This window comes from Humulus lupulus, chromosome 2, assembly GCF_963169125.1.
Source record: "Humulus lupulus chromosome 2, drHumLupu1.1, whole genome shotgun sequence".
In the NCBI taxonomy this organism is placed as follows: Eukaryota; Viridiplantae; Streptophyta; class Magnoliopsida; order Rosales; family Cannabaceae; genus Humulus; species Humulus lupulus.
Window position 1 is genome coordinate 288,823,774 of NC_084794.1, and position 20,162 is coordinate 288,843,935.

Sequence of the window (20,162 nt, forward strand, 5' to 3'; positions counted from 1 at the left end):
ATGTAAATAAAAAAAATATGCCATAAGAAACTTTAAAAAAAAAAAACTACCATATATTTCAAAGTTTATAAAAAATTCTCATATTTGGTGTAATTTCATATATTTAATATTTGATACTAATCCACTTTTATTTATTTTTGAGGTGTTTATTTGGGGAGGTGAAAATGGGCTTTGAGTGTGAGGAACATATTTTTTGTCAAAATAATAATTTGTAAACTTTGTTCATTCAAAAGAATATAAGTAAACTCCAAGACAAACTATATTAAAATAGAAATAAAAATTAATGTAATAAGGTAGCATTATTAAGTGGAAATTTCTTTTTTTGAGTAAAAGATAAGGTAATTTTCTATTTTGTATACAAAATGACTATAAAAATAAAACGAACACTTTAAAGTTTTTTTTTTTTCTCAAGTTCAACATCCATGGATCCTATCCTCATATTCTTCATCATTTTCTTCACTATTACTTTTTTCATTGATATTTTGATCAACTTCTTAGGAAAGAGACACTTTTAAGTTTTTTTTTTTAATTGTTCGTATTGGTTTTGCATAATCATATTTTTTTTATGTTTGTAAGAGGCTGTCTTTTAATTTATGAAAATCAATACAAGACAATACAAACTACTCAAAGACAAACAAGAGGGAATAAAATCAAGATCAATGATGAAATATATCCTATCAAATATCTCCACATTATTTTGAAAGAAAATAAAAACAAATATAGTGGAACGCCTTTTTTCCTCTCATAGATATGTATATATATAAATATATATATAATTTTTATTGACCTACAAGCATAGGTATGGCCTATTGTCCATGTAATTTCTTTTGAGCCTATAAATATGCATGAAATAGCTCAATGATGGGACTTTTGGCTTTTTTATTTTTTTTCCTTAATACTGAGAGAAAGAGCATACAGAGTGATTATCCTCCAAATAGTTATATTTCTCTTAAGGCTTGTGAAACTCAAGAACCCTAGTTCTTTGATCACGATATTTGGATTCAATATTAATAATAGCACTAAATGGACGTAGATCATTACTATTCATTGGGGTCGAACCACTATAAATCGTTTGTGTCTATTCTTTACCATTAGATTAAACTCTTGATTATCATCTCATTTTTTGTCGTATTTTTTACTCCGTGTTGTTGGCCAAATCAAGGGTCAACAGGCCGCTACCCAGATTTTAGGCTGCTGCTTGTTGTGTAGAAAAGTGGAGTTGGGCCGCTGCCCAGTTTTTTCAGGTCGCGGCTTGCGTGACAGATTTTGTGCATATTTTGTTTTAGGTCGTGGCCTACGACGTTGTTTTCAAATTTTTAATTACATTTTAAATATAACTTAAAGGAGACTATAAAAGATTATTAGGGTTAATTTGAGATTAAGTTTTTATTACGATCTAGGAGAGAAAAAGATTCAGAAAGGGCTGGAGAAAATATTACAACACTACAACACTATTGTTCATCAATCTAGTTTCTTTTCTTCCCTTAATCTCTTTAATTTTAATTATAATTATGATTACTATTATGGAGAAGGTTATTTTTAGGTTAAGGCTTAATTCAAAACCCAAGACATTTATTCTTAATTGTTGATAATGAATATTATTTTTTAATTTCTCTCAATATTAAATTGTTTCTATTTTTCCAATTGAATGTTATGAATTTTGTGATTTCTTGTTAGGTGGCCAACTAATTAAGGTTTTACATTGTTCAATTGTCATCTTAGAATTACTACTCACCTAATAGTTTAGGATTCTAAGTATATGTGATAAATTGCAATTGATAGTGATGTCAAAAAAATTGTTGATTGTGATGAAAAATAGAACCTAGGTTAAATGAATTATATGTTTTATTAATTTATTGTCTAGATTAACTTGTCTCCATAGGACTTAAAGCTTTATCTAAGTTAAATAGATTGTATGCCTCATATATTTATTGCTTAGCTAAAAGAGTTAATTATTGAGCTATTCGCGTTGATTACTTGTAATAGGGAGATTGTGATAATTGTCTGCTTCAGCGTTATCTACGGGATTAATAGTTTAATTGAGAAATTAAAATAACATTTATTATTAGTGATTGTGAATGATTGTTGAGGATGGAGATTAACCTTTAACTGTTTCTTAATCTCATAATATCAATATTTATTTGTTTTCTAATTTATGTTATTTAATTTTGAGTTCAAAATCTAAATCATATTTTAAGTCTTAGTGCTAATTATTAAATAATAAAACGAACAATAATCATCATGGATTCGACCTATACTTGCTATTATACTAAAATAATTATTAAAAGTATTGAAAAAAAATAATTATTAAATTTGTTGCATAAACGAGACATCAAACATCCATGCATCCAATCCTCATATTCTTCATCATTGTCTTCACTGTAAACTTTTTCATTGATATTTTTATCAACTTCTTTGAAAAGAGACTCGGAAAATGCAGCTTTAATTGATGGTATTGTTTTCGCATAATCATTTTTTTTTATATATTTGCAAGAGGCTCCTCTTTTAATTTATGAAAATCAATACAAGACAAAGCTAGACACTACAAACTACTCAGAGACAAACAAGAGGGAATAAAATCAAGATCAATGATGAAATATATCCTATCTAATATCTACACATTATTTTGAAAGAAAATAAAAACAAATATACATTACCCATTTGTTAGACTATTTATTCCCAAATATCCAAAAGGCACCTCTCATTTAAATTGAAGAAAAAAGTTCTCCTATGCTTTGCGATCTCCAACCCAAATTCTATTTTAAATCATTCTCAACTTCATTTTACCATTTTTATTACATTAAATTGTTATTTCATCTCTAATTCATTACTTCAAAAGATAATATTCTTCTTTTATTCTTTTTAATCATCAATAATCAATTTAAATTAATCAATAAATATTAATAAAAATATTGAAACAATTTTTTTTTATAAAATAATTATTTTATAATAATTTAGTTTGGCTTTGATTGAATAGTGTCATCTTTATTAATGAAGTTGAAAAGTAATTTTTTTTATTTTGAAGATAATTTTGAAGTGTGATTAGAGAATGATTTTGGCTTCAAAATAAAATAAAAGTGAGTTTGAAGGCAAGGTTGGAGATTCCCTATGAGAGAAAGAAAAAGAAAAAAAAAATCATCTTCTAAGAGTGGAACTTTGAATTTGAAAGTGAGAAAAAACATAATCAAGTAAATACTTTTGAAGTGACAAACGTGACACATTTTTTCCACTCATTATAAATAATAGATATTTTTTTTATCAACCTACAAATATAGGACGTTGCTATAGTGCACCGCAAAAAAGGGTATACTGGTGCACCCTTGTATTTTCGGTGCCTGGATAATTTTCAATGTAATTTTTTTTATGATAACATACATTGTAATTATTTAAAGCATTTAGCAAAATTTTGGAAAATCATCCTGGTACCAAAAACATGAAATGGGTGCATCTTAGAATTTCCCACAAATACAATGAATATAAATTGAGCTATGAGCATGCATGTGAACGGGAAGGAAATTATAAACACAAAATTGATACAAATTTCTCAATCCAATCAAATTCACACAAGTGTAGATATTCGCACTTTGTGAATTAGATTGGATTGGATTGTGTGGATTGGATTAGATCGGTTAAATCTTGAACATCCTTACTCTTGCTCTTCTACCATAAGGGCGTTTTCTATTTTCGACACTTAGAAAAATTATAATCCAATTTGTTTTTTGTATGACAGCATATTTAATAGTTATAGTAGACATCCCACAAATTTATAAACAAAATTTTGAATAAATTACAGTACCGAAATTAGAGTTCAAATAGTCTGTTTTCCACGCGTATAAAAAATCAAGCACAAGTGCAATTGATTGTTTGAACTCTGATTTCGGCACCATAAATTATTCGAAATTTTTTTGAAAATTAGTAAGATGTTTGTTATAACTATAATGTACACCATCATAAAAAAAATTAGGTTATAATTTTTCCAAATGCCAAAAATAGAAAATGTCTCTATGATAGTTGCAAAAGTAATTCCCCTACCTAAAAAAATTCATATATATATATATATATAAGGAAAATGACCCTGTATTTTCCCCATTGTATACAATCATTTTTATTGTCGTTTGATTAGAATATTATTAGGGGAACACGATAAGTATGGTGGAGCTAAACAATGGGCATAGTAATATTTATATTTGTATTTGTTGCATCTGATTGCATCATATTTATCTGAGGTTGATCAGCATGGGCCGTATTCGGCGATAATCATCATGTGAAATGTAGGTCGTGATGGCAGGGCCATTATGGGGGTGTTGTACACACTCGCCCCGCATAGACCGTAACTTGGTGCCCCAGTGATGCACCTTGCTCGGCATAGGCCGTGTAAATTATTCATATGCTGAAATAAGTTTGTTTATTATTTATGAATTGTGCTATTTATTGCCATTGCTTAATTGGAGATCTATTATACCTTGTTGGGGAAAGTAAACCAGCCATGAGTTGGAGGGCTTTGGAGCGACACATACATGTTCAGCCTACCCGGCCGTCAGGGTCGAGATATTCGAAGGACTTAGATCAAAGCTCCATTTTTGTCACCTAGGTTGACTATTTTGTGAACATTGATGTAATTATGTTTTGTTTAAACTCTTTTGGGATCCCATGTAAATATTTTTATAACTTAAATGAAAAGTTTAATTCTTTTGACCAATTTTTTAGCACCTAAACATTTTATTGGCGTTAATTACATTTTTTAGTTAAACACTATTTTAAACACACAGTGTAACAGTCCTAAATATGTGAGATACTAATAACACACATATATATATACTAGATACAAACAACGTGCAATATGCATGTTTGCTTAGTTTTATTTATATAATTTATTAATTATTTTTATTAAATATAAATTTTGAAATAAATATCCTATTTTAATTAAACAGTTTATTTATTTTTGTTTAAGTTTATGTTTGTTCTAGTTTTTGAATTTGGGAGTGACAACAAAAAATTATATATTATATATTTAATGTAATATTAAATATTATACGTGTATTTTAAATTTAAGTTTCTTGCTAGTTTTTTTTTAAATAAAAATTTATTGCTAATTCACAATATATTATATTATATGTTTAATACGATATTATTATAATAAGTGAGTTTAAATTTAATTACATTTTATTTAAGTTATAAAACGTATGATTTTATTATTTTTAAATAATTATCATTATAAAATATCTCAAAAATATCATATTTTAATTTGTTTAATTATTTATTATTTTAAAATAATTATCATTGTAAAATATCTAAAAAATATCTTATTTTAATTTGTTTAATTATTTATTATTTTTAAATAATTATCATTGTAAAATATCTAAAAAATATCCTATTTTAATTTTTTTAATTATTTATTTTATTTTATTTAAGTTTAAGTGTTTATAAACTACCATTAAATATAATAATATTATGTTAAATATAAGAATATTCCATTAAAAAAGTAAAAAACTATTAAAACCAATAATTTTCGTTATCTACACATTTATTATATAAAAGAGATATATGAATATTATCATATTTATGATAACAAGACATTAAACCATCTAATACTATCACAATGGTGAAATAACAAATCACATATACAATTTTTTTATTATAAAAACATATAGTATGGTAATCATATAAACATACATTCACACAAAAATGTTTTTACCTCAATAAACTATGATGACTAGAGACTTGATGATGAATTTTGATATTAACACAAAATGGTGGTTGAAGATTGAATCATCGATCGAGTTCAGATTCAACAAATGATTATGGCTAGAGATCCATGATAAGATTTTGAACCTGCAAACAATGATAGTTAGAGAATCGTGTTGATAACGTGTTATAAAACTGTTAAGATTACTGAAATATAAAGTACAAATAAAATAAATAGACAGAGTAGTAGAGAGATGTAAAGATAGAGTGAAGCTCTTGTGTATTATTTCAATGGGGATTGAACCATATTATACAGATAAATATGATATAAGAAAATCAAGTAAGTATCACAAATACAATTAATAGTTAATGTTGATATTTAACTTTGATTAACTTGGTGATTCTCCATTACTATGGGCATCTATATATATAATATTTATAATAATATTATTTTTATTTGATAGTTAACCAAAGAAGAAAAAAAAAAAGCAACAAATGAATAACGGGTAACTTGTTGTGTGCATATTGATATGATTTTTGTTTTGGGAGGTAGAGGGAAAATATTTTATTTTTATGGAAAAAATTAAGGTTATATGAATTATAATGAGAAATTTGAGATTTTATGCATAACGAGGGGCCTAAATCTAAAAGCACCCCTACCAGATTTTCTAATTCTCTTCCCACCTCACGAAGCTATCTTCTCTCTCTCTCTTTCTTCTCGCATTCTCAAACACTTTCATAGCACAATCACACCACACCCACCTCTATTTCTTTCAAATTTGAAGACCACACATCGACCCACGAACACCATGGAAGCTCTCTTGCCATCTTTTTGCTATTTTTTTTCTTTCTAATTTCATTTGCCTTTAATGATTAAAAGCTTAAACTAAGTAAAAAGTTTAGAAAAACACTAATATATGCATTTCGAGCAAGTCTGTATTTGATTTTATTGTTTTTTTTGCAATTTTTTGACAATTTTTTAGATCTGAAATATAAAAATTTACAGAAAACTCTATATATCTCGATATACCTCGATGCCTAGCTCGATTGACCCTTAAAAATCATGTTTTTCATTAAAAAGGTTATTTGCCTCGACAGGCCTCGATAGAACTTGATGCAATTCATAGAAAATGCATAACTTTTCACTCGGGTGTCCGTTTTGGATGATTTATTTTTTGAATTTGGGTATTTTTTTGAGATCTACACGTCTATGATATGTGCACACGCATTTGGGAAGTTCAAATATTAAAACCATGCCCAACTTGTAAAATATATGGGCATTGTTTTTAACTTTGGGGTGTTTTTAATATTTGAACTTCCCAAATGTGTGTTTACATATCATAGACGTGTATATCTCAAAAAAATAACCAAATAAAAAAAATCACCCAAAACGGACACCCAAGTGAAAAGTTATGCACTTTCTGAATTGCATCGAGTTCCATCGAGTTCTATCGAGGCCTCTCAAGGTGGCATCGATTTTCATCGAGGTTCGAGGCAAATGATTTTTTTTCTTCATGAAAATCATGATTTTCATGACATGCCTCAATACACCTCGATATAACTCGATGTCCACTTCGATGGGCCCTCAAAAATCATGTTTTTCATGAAAAAAGTCATCTACCTCGATAGGCTTCGATGAAAATCGATGCGACCTCGATATAACTCGATGTAATTCATAGAAAGTACATAACTTTTCACTCGGGTGTTCGTTTTGGGTAAAAAAAAATTAAAATATGGGTATTTTTTTTTTTAGATTTACACATCTATGATGTGTACACATACACTTGGGAAGTTCAAAGATTAAAAGCATACCCAACTTTGAAAATATAGGGGCATTGTTTTTAACTTTGGGGTGTTTTTAATTTTGATGTTTTAACTAGATATTTTAATTGAATTTGTATATGAGTAATGATGTGTGTATTAAAATTATACACCAAAACATTACACCAACTGACGTGACAGTTTCATTATACCAGTCAAATTTATTTCAGGGCAGAACAGTGTAAACAGTATCACGTCAGTTGGTGTAATATTTTTGTGCATAATTTTGGTGCACATATCATTATTCTTTATATATAAGTACAACTATGAGAAACTTATTTGTTAACATTTTTCTACTTAATTTCATATATGAGTGTTTTTTTTTTGTAACTGATTATTGATATTACTAGTACATGTTACTGAATTTGCTGGTTTTTAGCTTTACCGTACGTTATTTGACTTTGTTTAGTATTTGATTCTATTTTTCTGGTTTGGTAACTAGTTATTGTAATATTACTAATATTATATTATTAGTTTTTTTGTTTGATTGATGTTATTTTTTATGTTTTAGCTAAGCTTTTTTTTTTTTGGGTTTGGTAATTGGTTACTAATATTTTTTAGTTTCTTAGTAGTTGCAGGTTATTAGTTGACATGTTGTTACTATATTAGTAACCATCTACTATTTTATTAATAAAAGCATTAACTAAATGTTGTCTTATTAATATCATCAAGTGGCGATTACCCGAGCTAATATTATGCTTCGACCTATTAGGAGGTTACTTCTCATAATAAGCATGGCCGACCTTGGGCATAGGTGGGCCAGACTTGTACTTAGGCCCCCAACTAATAAGATCCAATTTTTTAAAAAATACCAATATTTTTTATACAAAAGGACCACTAATTTGCAAAAATACCATATTTTTCATTGGGCCCCTAAAGTTCAGGCAAACCTTGATAATAAGATGTACCCTATTAAAACTAAGCGCTAGATCTCCATTTATTCCTATCTAAACTATATTCTTGAAAACAAGGAAAATTCAAGAGCTGATATATTATCCTCAAAAATCAGGTATAACACATTGAAAGTTTATTTTAAAATTAGTTTATTTATATCGGATGGGGATATGTGACAACTCAGAGGTTTACACACGTTTGATTCAGCTCGAGTATGTGTAACAACAAGGGAAATACCTGTCTTGAATTGTAATTTAGCTCCACATTTTAAAGAATCGATTATTTATGTCATATTTGATTAATTATTATTCAATTATATTTGAATTCTTCCTAGATTCTTGTTTTCTTATTACTTAATCTCTTTCTTTTAATTCTAAATTGATGAAAAATCTCGTCAATACAATGTTTTATGTTGCTTAGTAAGTTAAATAATAAATATATTGTACCCATAATGTTGTTCATTATCTAGCTGCTTGGGCCATGTCCAATGGCAAATGGTGTTTAGTTTCATAAGACTCATTTTAACAAATGAAAAACAATAAACTTATTTGATTTGAGGAAAATTTTATTTTCTCATTAATGTAATAACTTTTTTATTGCTAAAAAAAATAGTAGAATATATAATTTTAAAATTTAATTCAATTTATGATACCCCACTTTTGATACCTAAGTACAATATACACTATTAAAATCATAAATATAGACATTTTTATTAAAACTTATCCGAGTCTTATCATCCTAACAATTATATTATCAATGAAATGAAAAGAAATTAATATTGAAGGTTCTTCATAAAAAAAAATATCAAATATGAAAAAACTTACTATATTTTATTTTTTATGGGTATACCCATAATTTAATGTTGATATAAATAAAACAATTTTAAAATTAAATTAGCTAGCTAGGTGTGCATAAATATATATATATATTTGAGTTGTTTGTAAATTCGAATATGATAGTAAAAAAATGATTTAATGATGAAATAAAAATCGACATTTGAGTACTAAATTGTTAAAGTTAAAATATTAGTCACAAGTTTATAATAATTATTATTTATTTATTTAAGGTATATTTGTTTGGTTAGAAAATCTCATGCACATTCAATTCCACACCAAGCGGAAAAACGTTACACACATATCTTACTCCGCCAACTACGGCGGTCAACCCCACTTAATCCAACGGTCAATATCACCCACATCCCACCTCGTGAAATCTCCACCGTCCATCACTTTCCCACTTCCACACGAACGGCTTGATTGTGGCCCACGACACGTCATCACATAGCGATTCGCCAAAACGTGAGCGAGTCGTGACCCAAAAAAAAAGGTGTAATTATTTAAGTAAACTGCGTTTGATTATCTCCGACAAACAAAAATGTCTCCGTATCTGACGGAGCTTAACAGGTGGGACCCACCGTCAGATCGGTCGATCTTGACCGTCCGATTCAAAATCTGTGGATCCCACCAATTCGGCTCACCCCAACTGACAAAAAGTTTTTTTAGTTGTGCCCCATACGGTTGGAATGAAATGACAGGAGTCAGGAGCTTTAATTTCCGATTTTGCCCCCAATACATTTACAAAACACCCATTTTATCCTCTCCATTGAATGTTAATTATTATATTGGAAAATACTATTTTAGTATGTGTGTTTTTCTAAATACACTATTGTTCTTTATATTTTGTTAAATGACAATTTAAATTTTGTGTTTTACAAAATGAATCAAAATATTATCTCATACCTAATTTTGGTAAAAAATTATTTGAAATGACAGGACTCAGGAGCTTTAATTTCCGATTTTGCCCCCGAATACATTTACAAAATACCCATTTTATCCTCTCTACTGAAAGTTTTAATGATAATTATTATATGGAAAAATATTAGTTTTGTTTTTTATTTTTTACAAAATAAAATAAAATAAAATTTTATAATTAATTTTAATAAAAAAAATTAAAATATAATATTTTATTATCGATTTTTTAACTAATTTATTCATTTTACTGAACCCAATACATTTCTAATGACTCAAAAATTAATCTTATAAATAAAAATATTTTAATCAAAATTGAGTTTAAAGTACTATTTTAATTAATTTTATAAAATACAAAATATGAATTATCATTTAACAAATGGTAGGTAACTATTTGGTACCCTGTGTTTTTGCAAAGTATCATTTTGGTACTCTCTGTTTTCAATAATGCTTATATGGTACCCTGTATTTTAAAATCGTACATATTTGGTACTCTAAACTCAAATTTAATTAATAAAATTTTATCAATTTAATTAAACTGCTGTCAATTATGTAAGTTCTAAATTTAAATTTAATTACTTAATTATATATAATTGATGATAGTTTGATCATATAAAAAAAAATTATCTATCAAATCTGAGTCTAGAATATTAAATATGTATAATTTTAAAATACAAAATACCATATAAATATAATTAAAAACAAAAAATATCAAAATAATATTTTACAAAAACACAATAACCATCAATAGTAAATTCTCTTTAAAAAAATATATGAAAAGTCGGACCAAAATGATATTTTCATTTATTATATATTATGAAATTTATTATTACCAATGTCAGAATGTGACATTGTAACAGAAGGGGTTTGAAATAGAAGTAGTTGGGTTTGAAAAAGAAGTAGTTATTTAAATGTAAAGGACATCTAATTATGGTTTGTAGACCACTTGATTAGACATTTTATTTAAGTATAGTATCACTTTTTGCTCCACCTAATTTCCTTTTCAATAAATAAAAGTTCTCACAATATTTAATATAAAACACTGCCTTTTTCCCTATTAAAAGCATGATGCATCATCACACATGTTTATGAGTTGGGATGATATGCCTTTTTTAGCTTAATCTTAGCTATATTAGGTCATGCTTAAAATAAATGATAGTTATAAACAATGGAACTAAATTGTAACCATGTACTATTTATAATTTTCTTTTGCCTCCATTTTTAACAACACACTTATTATATTAATTAATTAGGGTCGTTGTGTGATTAATCAATTGCTAATATATTAATCCCATCTTAAGTGATTTGAACACGAGTACAATTAGTTTTATTGGTCTTCAAAGTGAAATTGCCATAATTATAATTACAATCTTAGTTCCGAATATTTGTTAACCAAATAAATAAAACATTATATCTTAAAAGAATAATAGGTGTGAAGTTGGGATGGCATCTTGTTGAAAGTGTGTGTATATATAAATATAAACCTTTGTTATTACCTTGTAATAATAATTTTAATGTATTAAGACTAGTGGTGTTAAATTTATAATATTATATGGATATTATTTAGTCAGGTCCGGTCTCGCCTCGAGTATAAGCAGGTCAGGTCTGTGCCTAGAGTTCCCACATAATGAGACCTCAAATTTTTTAAAAATATTATTTTTTATATATACAAAGACCTCCAGAATTTAAAAATGTTATTTATATATAAATTTTTTAAGAACTAGGACGGGCCCTTCATTTAGTCGTTAATATATCATGCTCTCATAAAGTTTGGTTTTCAATCTCATAATTATCATGTATAATAAAAGTAATTTTACCAACATTAATTAGTGGTTTCGGCTTTATTTTCAATTGAAGTAAAACAAAGTATAGTTGGTCAATATGCAAGAGATGGAAACTTATAATGGCTTTAAGTCATGATTTTTTGTGGGTTTTGAAAAGGGGTAGGTCATGATTTTGTTTTGTGGTTTTTTTTCCCTTATTTCTAAAATGCTCGTTGGGATCTTACTAGAATTTAAACTTTTTACATGTGAAGAAATTAAACATTTTACTGTGTTGAATTTTCAATAAAATTATTATATAAATTGTTAATTATATAGGATGTTACATGTGACCCATATTGGGTCCCTTACGTGGTCCATGTATCATTATTGTACCTTAATTTGAATACCTTTATAGTAAAATGACCAATTTATATATATTTATAGGTAGGGGTGTTCATGGTTTGGTTTGGTGCGGTTTAGAAAATTTTTGAAACCAAACCGCTCATGCGGTTTTTTCAAAATGAAAAACCAAACCAAACCATTAAAATTAAAAAACCAAACCAAATCAAACCATAAATAAACGGTTTGGTGCGGTTTGGTTTGGTTTTAACCATATAACTAAATTATTAAAATTTAAAACTTTTTTTATTATAAAATAATTAACTAAATAATTATATTTAAATAATAATAGTTTTAGCTTTACTTTTAAGACCATAAAAGTCTACAAGAAGCTTATTGTCTTTGTTGTTGTAAGTTTAAGTATTTTGAATCATTTTATAGAAGTGAGAAAAAAAAATGTTTAGTTTCTAAACAATGTGGGACTTTACATTTCTTTTTTTTTTAGTTTTGGAAACTTGTGCGTGTATTAAATACCACTAAAAACATATCCTAAACAATTAAATTGTTTGGCTTGGATGGTTTGGTAGACTTTATATTAACTTAAGTGTAGGGGTTCAAACCTTCGAACCATCATTTCTAAAAATTATTTTTTTAGAAAAAATCACGGTCCGGTCCGGTTTAATTGGTTTTAAAAAATTATAAACCGTGACCAAACCATTAAATTTGAGCGGTCCGGTTAAACCAAACCATCGAAAAACGGTTTCATTGGTTACGGTTTTTGGCGGTTTGGTGCGGTGCGGTTTGGTTCCAAACCGCGGTTTGCGGTTTATATGAACACCCCTATTTATAGGTTGTGTGTATGGTAGGGCTAGAAAAAGAGGTGCACTGATACACTTGTTTTGTGTTTTATTATCCTAAATAATTTTTTATCTGATTTATTTTATGATCGTGTATATTGTTGTTATTTAAAGTATTTTGTAAATTAAGAAAAATCAAATAATTTACAGTATCAAAAATTAGGTTCAAACAAACTATTTTCTACTCGCATAAAAAAACTAGTCACACGTGCAACAATTTGTTTTGAATCTTGTTTTCGGTATTGTAAATTATTCGAAATTTTTCAAAAAATTTGCAGGATATTCTAAATAACTAGAATAAACACGGTTATAAAAAAAATCACTCCGAAAATTATTCACGGTAGGAGAACACAAAAGAAACACACGGACGCACCTCTATTTCATTCCCTACCAAATTTCTTTTCTATATTTTTATATAAAGGGTCCATATCTTGACAGAATTGTAAGATAAAGTAATACATACAATATTCACTTTCATATTGTCTAAGAAAAACGACACTTACTAGAATATTTAATAGGTGACGACAAACCTTAAAAATTTGTTGAGTTTTAATCAATATAATTTCAAACCATTCAATTTGATTTTATTAGTTAAAGTTTATTCAAACTTTTTTAGTTAATAAGTTATAGTGATTACCTTGCATTATTGGATATTATGATCAAATGTTGTTGTACTTCAAATTTAAGTATCATAATTAACAATAAAACTTGTAGATTTGAGAGAATTAATTACATAAATAATCATGTAATTCACTAATATTATGTAAATATAATGATTTTTTTTTATATTTTGATTAAAGTACCATTGGGGTTATTAGGTTAAGCTGCAACACCATCTATTTTCGAGGCTAATTAATTAATTAGTTGTTATACACTTTCTAAAAAAAACCGACTAACTTCATTTGTGAATTTTAGGTTAATAATGTGCTCATAGTTTATTAATTAAGCCAGCATATGAAGTTAGTTAAGAGTTAAATAAATAAAAAATGTAATGAAAAAGGGAATCGCATTAATGGGTTTAGTGAACAAAATAATCCTTTAGAAGGTGTTTGGTACATGGTAAAGTGAATGTGAGAATGAGAATCTAAAACACTTTTCATGTTTGTTTCAAATTTTTAAGGGGTAAAGTTAATAATTTTCATGGGTCCATCGTGTATTTTAAGGGTAAAATGAATCATTTTATACACTTGAGTTTAATATTACTTCTATCCTAAGTTCCTCTACAATTTTCAAAGTCACTCAACTACTCAAAATAAATAACCCATTATAGTTTTATTATACCATCTCCAAATGTAAATATTATGCTATGACACAAAAATATATCTGACACAATTTTTAGCACTATGCTCATGCACAATTGTTAAAACAAACTTATACAAAAATTAATATTTCATTAATACCCATTTGATATTTATTAAAAATATACAAAAATTAATAATTTTTCTTTATATTTTATTATTGATAGTTAAATATAATAATAAAATAATAAACTAAAAAGTTTGACATTAAATAATAATAGATAAAGATAATACTAAAATAATAAAAATTACATAAAATTAAATAAACAAAATGTAGCATTTATGGTGCTGCAAAATATGCATTATGTTATATTGTGTGCTAAATTTGACACAATTTTTAACATGTGCCAAATTTGGCACAACTTTTAGCACACCATTGGAGCAATTATTTTGTAGAGTGACCTAATTTTAACAATGCATCACCAATTTGACACACCATTACAGCAACTCTTATAATTATGAGTTGGTGAATTTATAAAAATAAAATAAACACTATAAATATTTAACATCACATAATTATATCTATATACTTATATAAAAAATCTATATAGTTATATACTTATATAAATGAGAATTATACGGAAATGACGTGACTTCCTAAAATTAATAATATATGATTTATCTATTTTCTCATAATTTATGGTTTTTCTAATCTTTCTATTTAACAAAAAAATTCATTAATAATTTCAAAATTTCTATAGTCCCACATGATTTACAAATCATTGTGGGGTTATATTTTTAGGCTATAAATAAACCATTCATTTACTTTGATTTGAAATTTGTCCAAATATTAATATTTTTTTCTTAAGATGATTGATTTAACTAAATCTTGATTAATTATATATAATTTAAGGTGAATTATACAAACATATATAACATTAAAGAAAAGTGACATAATTACTAAAGAAAAGTGAAAGAATTACTAAGTGTATACAAAAATTATAATTTTCTATCATTATAAAAAATATTATAATTTCCCTACTTGTATTTTTTTTAAATATTATAAATCTATATATTTATATAATATATGTATATAAATTAAAGCCCAAAAAAGATGATGTATTTTCTTAGTTTTTTCTAATTTTTTTAAATATTATAAATTTATTTATTTATATAAATGTACTCTAAAATTGCTTTAAATCACTTTATCTATTTTATTAATTTTTCTCATTTTTTATTCAACTTTTTCTAAAAACAATATATTTTTAATTAATTTTTTTTAAAATAATAATAATAGTAATTAGCTCTCTTTTATTTTACTTTAGTTTCTAAATATCTATCTATGTATAATAATAAATTAATTACTATTAACTCTATTTTTTTTTTATCTTAGTTTCTAAACATCTATCTATATATAATGATAAATTAATTACTATTAACTCTATTTTCTTTTATCTTAGTTTCTAAACATCTATATATAATGATAAATTAATTAACCAATTTAAATAGAGATATTTAAATGTCTTTTTATATGAGATATTTTTTTTTAAAATATTATAATTAAAATGAAACGTGCATGCATATATAAATCTCTTCTATATAATAAGTGTGTAGATAAGGGAAATTCTTTGTTTTAACGGTTTTTTATTTTTTTAATATTAATTTTAACGGAATATTATTATATTTAATAGAACATTCTTATATTTAACGGTGGTTTGTAAACACTTAAACTTAAATAAAATAAAATAAATAAATAAAATAGGATATGTTTGAGATATTTTACAATGATAATTATTTAAAAATAATAAATAATTAAACAAATTAAAACATAGTATTTTTTAGATATTTTATGTAATGCCCCAAATTTCCTAATAAGGTTTAGGACCTTGATTAGGAGGCCGAGAGGGTCATAATTGATTTATTATGATATTTAATGATTATATGCATGTTTATGTGAATTATATTATTATATGATGGTGTATGCATGCATATGGGTTCATATTTTAATTGCAAATGACATTTTGGTAATTTGGCCCGTTGAGGGCGTGATTGTGTATTTTTATGCATGGGGGTGAATTATAAATATTACCACATTATATGTGGATTGGTTCGACCCATTCGGCATGAGACGATAATGGAATGCAAGTTTTTTGTCTAGTCATAACGGGTTTAAGTTCGGGGCTCGGAGTAAGTCTCAGGATAATTTGGTGATTAGAACGTTGCCGGGAATTAAAGGGTAACGGGATATGAATTATTGGTATTGGAGAATATTGAGAGTAGCGGGAATTAGAGGGTGTTAATTATAATTAACGAGATAGCGGGAAAGGACGGTTTTACCCTTGGGATGACTTTAGAAGCCTTTATTTGACCTAGGGGCAATATGGTCATTTGGCAAAGGATATGTATCATTTAAAGGCTGTAGAAAATGTATGAAAAGAAAATAGAGCATCATCATCCTCATCTTTCTTTCTCTCCCGTACTTATTCCTCCTCCTTCTTCCTTTTGATTTTTGAGAGCCAATTTGAGGTAGCAAGCTAGGAGAGCAAGGCTTGAGGGCTTAGGACTTTGGTTCAATCATTGAAGGGAATCTAAATCAAGCTTGAGGTAAGGAATTCATCCACGAAAACAAGCCATACTCTGCTTTTCCTTATGGTTTTTTAGTTGAGAATTTGAGGTGTTAGTGGTGGGAATTCATGGAAGTTTTTGTGTAAGTTTGAGTGGGTTTTGATGAGGGTGTGATATAGATGATGATTTGGGGTTGAATTGAATGTTTGGGTGATGTTTGGGATTGATTTGGAGGGTTGGTTTTAAGAGAAATCGCAAGGAAGAAGAACCAGAAAGTTTCTGGTCTGTAATTGGCGCAGCAGCGCTAGGCAGGGCAGAGAGCTGGGCTCTCTGACTTGGGAAATAGGGCTGCAGCGCTGGTCCATTTTTCAGCAAGCCTATTTTAGGGCTCGGAATGACTTTTAAGGATTGCGGTTTGGTTCCTTTGCCCCGTTTGAGTATATTAAGATTCCCGAGAGTGCGGGATGGATCCCGGGAGTGTGGTTTTAGATTATAAACCTTTTTTATGATTTATTTTATTGATAAGATTTCATATTTGGTTATGACTAGGTGACCACTAAAGGATCAAAGAGTTGATCGTTCTCAAGGGTCGTTCCTTTATTTATTCTAGCTCGAATATGAGGTAAGAAAACTGCACCCCATGTGTGACATGCATGGCTATGATTGATGCATGTTGGATGTTTAAATGTAAACATTGATAGCATAATGAATGCTTTGCAATTTTGCCCATTTGCATATGATTATTATTGAGGCATGCTGGTTGGCTAAATGTGATGCACGTGAAGCACGAGATACATGAGATTAGGGCATGCCATGAATGATGAATATGAGCTTGGTCAGTGCTTGAGTCTCTGTGTTTGCGCATGATCATTATTATGCTCGCAGTTGTTAAGTAAGCATGTTAAATGCCTCATCTTTGGAAGTGTGACATATGATATATGTTTGGTAGCAATGCTTACTTGTGCATGGCACTGACTTATCAGTCAGAATAGGCAAAGGTGTTAGTATCAAATGTGAAGCTGTGACTCATTAGTCAGGTTCGGCAGTGGTACTAGACACTGGTCACATAGCGTTGACTCATTAGTCAGGAGGGCCTTAGCGTGTTCCACGCAAGCCATGTTGATTAGATCAAATCGACCTTCTGCATTGAATGACTCAAAGAGCATTAATGCAGGACCGACCCCAAGTTCGATGAATATAAACAAGCGCTTAACTAGCCAAAGGCTAGCCATTTAGAGCTAGGGCCAGCGAGCCCCGTGACTGTTAGGTCACATGGCTATGGGCACCGGCCCTTAGTGACATGCTTGTCAGTCACTCATTTGATAAGAGCCATGGCAGGAAAGCCCAGGTAACGGTGTCGTTACACGGCTATAGGCACTGGGCCCCTAGTGACTTGTTTGTCGGTCACTCAGTATGGTTTAACATGACCTCAAAGTGATATTCACTCATCTAATCAGAGCTATGAGCTCTATATGATCATTTTGATAATCATATGCATGGCCTAGGCACTGAGGTCCCTAGTGACTTGCTTGTTGGTCACTCAACATGGTTTATCGGAACCTCAAGTGTTGCGACACTCATTTGATTAGTGACTTATTTGGCAGTCACTCATCTGATTAGGATTGACTTGATAGTCCTCCAATCAGAAGAACATGATTTCTTATTCTGGATACCCCAGCATCGTTTGAACTCATTTGCATGCTGAATAGAGCTATGTTTGCTAGGCATGCCAGATATGATTTGATATCATGATATGACTGTTTATGAGCATATGAGTTTTCTTGCTGGGCTTCGGCTCACGGGTGCTTTGTGGTGCAGGTAAGGGGAAAAGAAAGCTGGACCATCCTTGAGTTGGAGAGCTTAGGTGATGATGTGTACATATGCAGCTGCTCGACCAATACTTGGGCGAGGTTTGAAAGTGGAACTAGGGTTAAACCCTGCTTTGCCGCTTAGAATGGCCTGTTGTAAATATTTTCTTGTAATAGACTCTGAAATTATATTTTTGGGATCCCAATGTATATATTAAACGTTCTAGTGAAACGTTATATCTTAACCGAAATTTTTAATCCCTAAACCGCTAATCACACTTAGTTACACGTTTAAGACCAAACGACTCGATTAGCGAGTTTAGCACTGTTTGCAATGTGCACTGTAGCGGTCCCTGGAGTTTGGGCGTTACATTTTACAATGATAGTTATTTAAAAATAATGAAATCATACGATTTATAACTTAAATAAAATTTAATTAAACTTAAACTCACTTATTATAATAATATCATATTAAACATATAATATAATCTACTGTCAATTACTAACAAAATATTTTTTTTACAAAAACTAGCATGAAACTTAAATTTAAAATCCACGTATAATATTTAATATTACATTAAACATTTAATATATAATCTCTTGTTGTCACTCCCAAATTAAAAAACTAGAAGAAACATAAACTTAAACAAAAATAAATAAATTATTTAATGAAAATATGATATTTATTTGAAATTTATATGACATTAATATAAATTTAATAAAAATATTTAATAAATTCTATAAATAAAACTAAGCAGACGTGCATACTGCACGTTGATTGCATCTAGTATATATATATATGTTTAAATGATTCAAAAATTAAACCATAACACAATTATATAAAAGAAAATATATTATGATTTACTCTATTATAGTCAAATATTTTTTTTAAAAAAAAATTTAATAAGATCTCTTTGTTCAATAAATTTTTAATAATTTATTTTACCATTTTAAAAATAAATGGTCAAAATAAGTAATCGACCAACATACATGTGATTTAAATAATCTATCTATATATATTCATATTCTTAACATTTTGACAAAACATGAGATTTAAAAGGATCCAATTGAGTAATTAGCTAAAAAATAAGGTTCAGAATGGTGTGAACCCTTACACAAAACATATTATACATATAATTTACTTTTTAATAAAGAATTTTGAACTTTTTACATACATACATGATCAAAATGCTAATTTTAAATTATAAAAGTTCAAAAGAGATAATCAGTCAAAATATAGTGTTCAAATAATCAATATATATTTATATTTTTAACTTTTTAATAAAACACGAAGTGTAAACGTTAATTTTTAAAAATAAAGGGTAATCGGCCAAAATAACCATGGCACAAAACATAAATTAGACTTTTTATAAAAAAAATAATGCAAAGTGTATAATAATAAAAATATATGAATAAAATTATGCATACAACAAGCTGTTTAAAC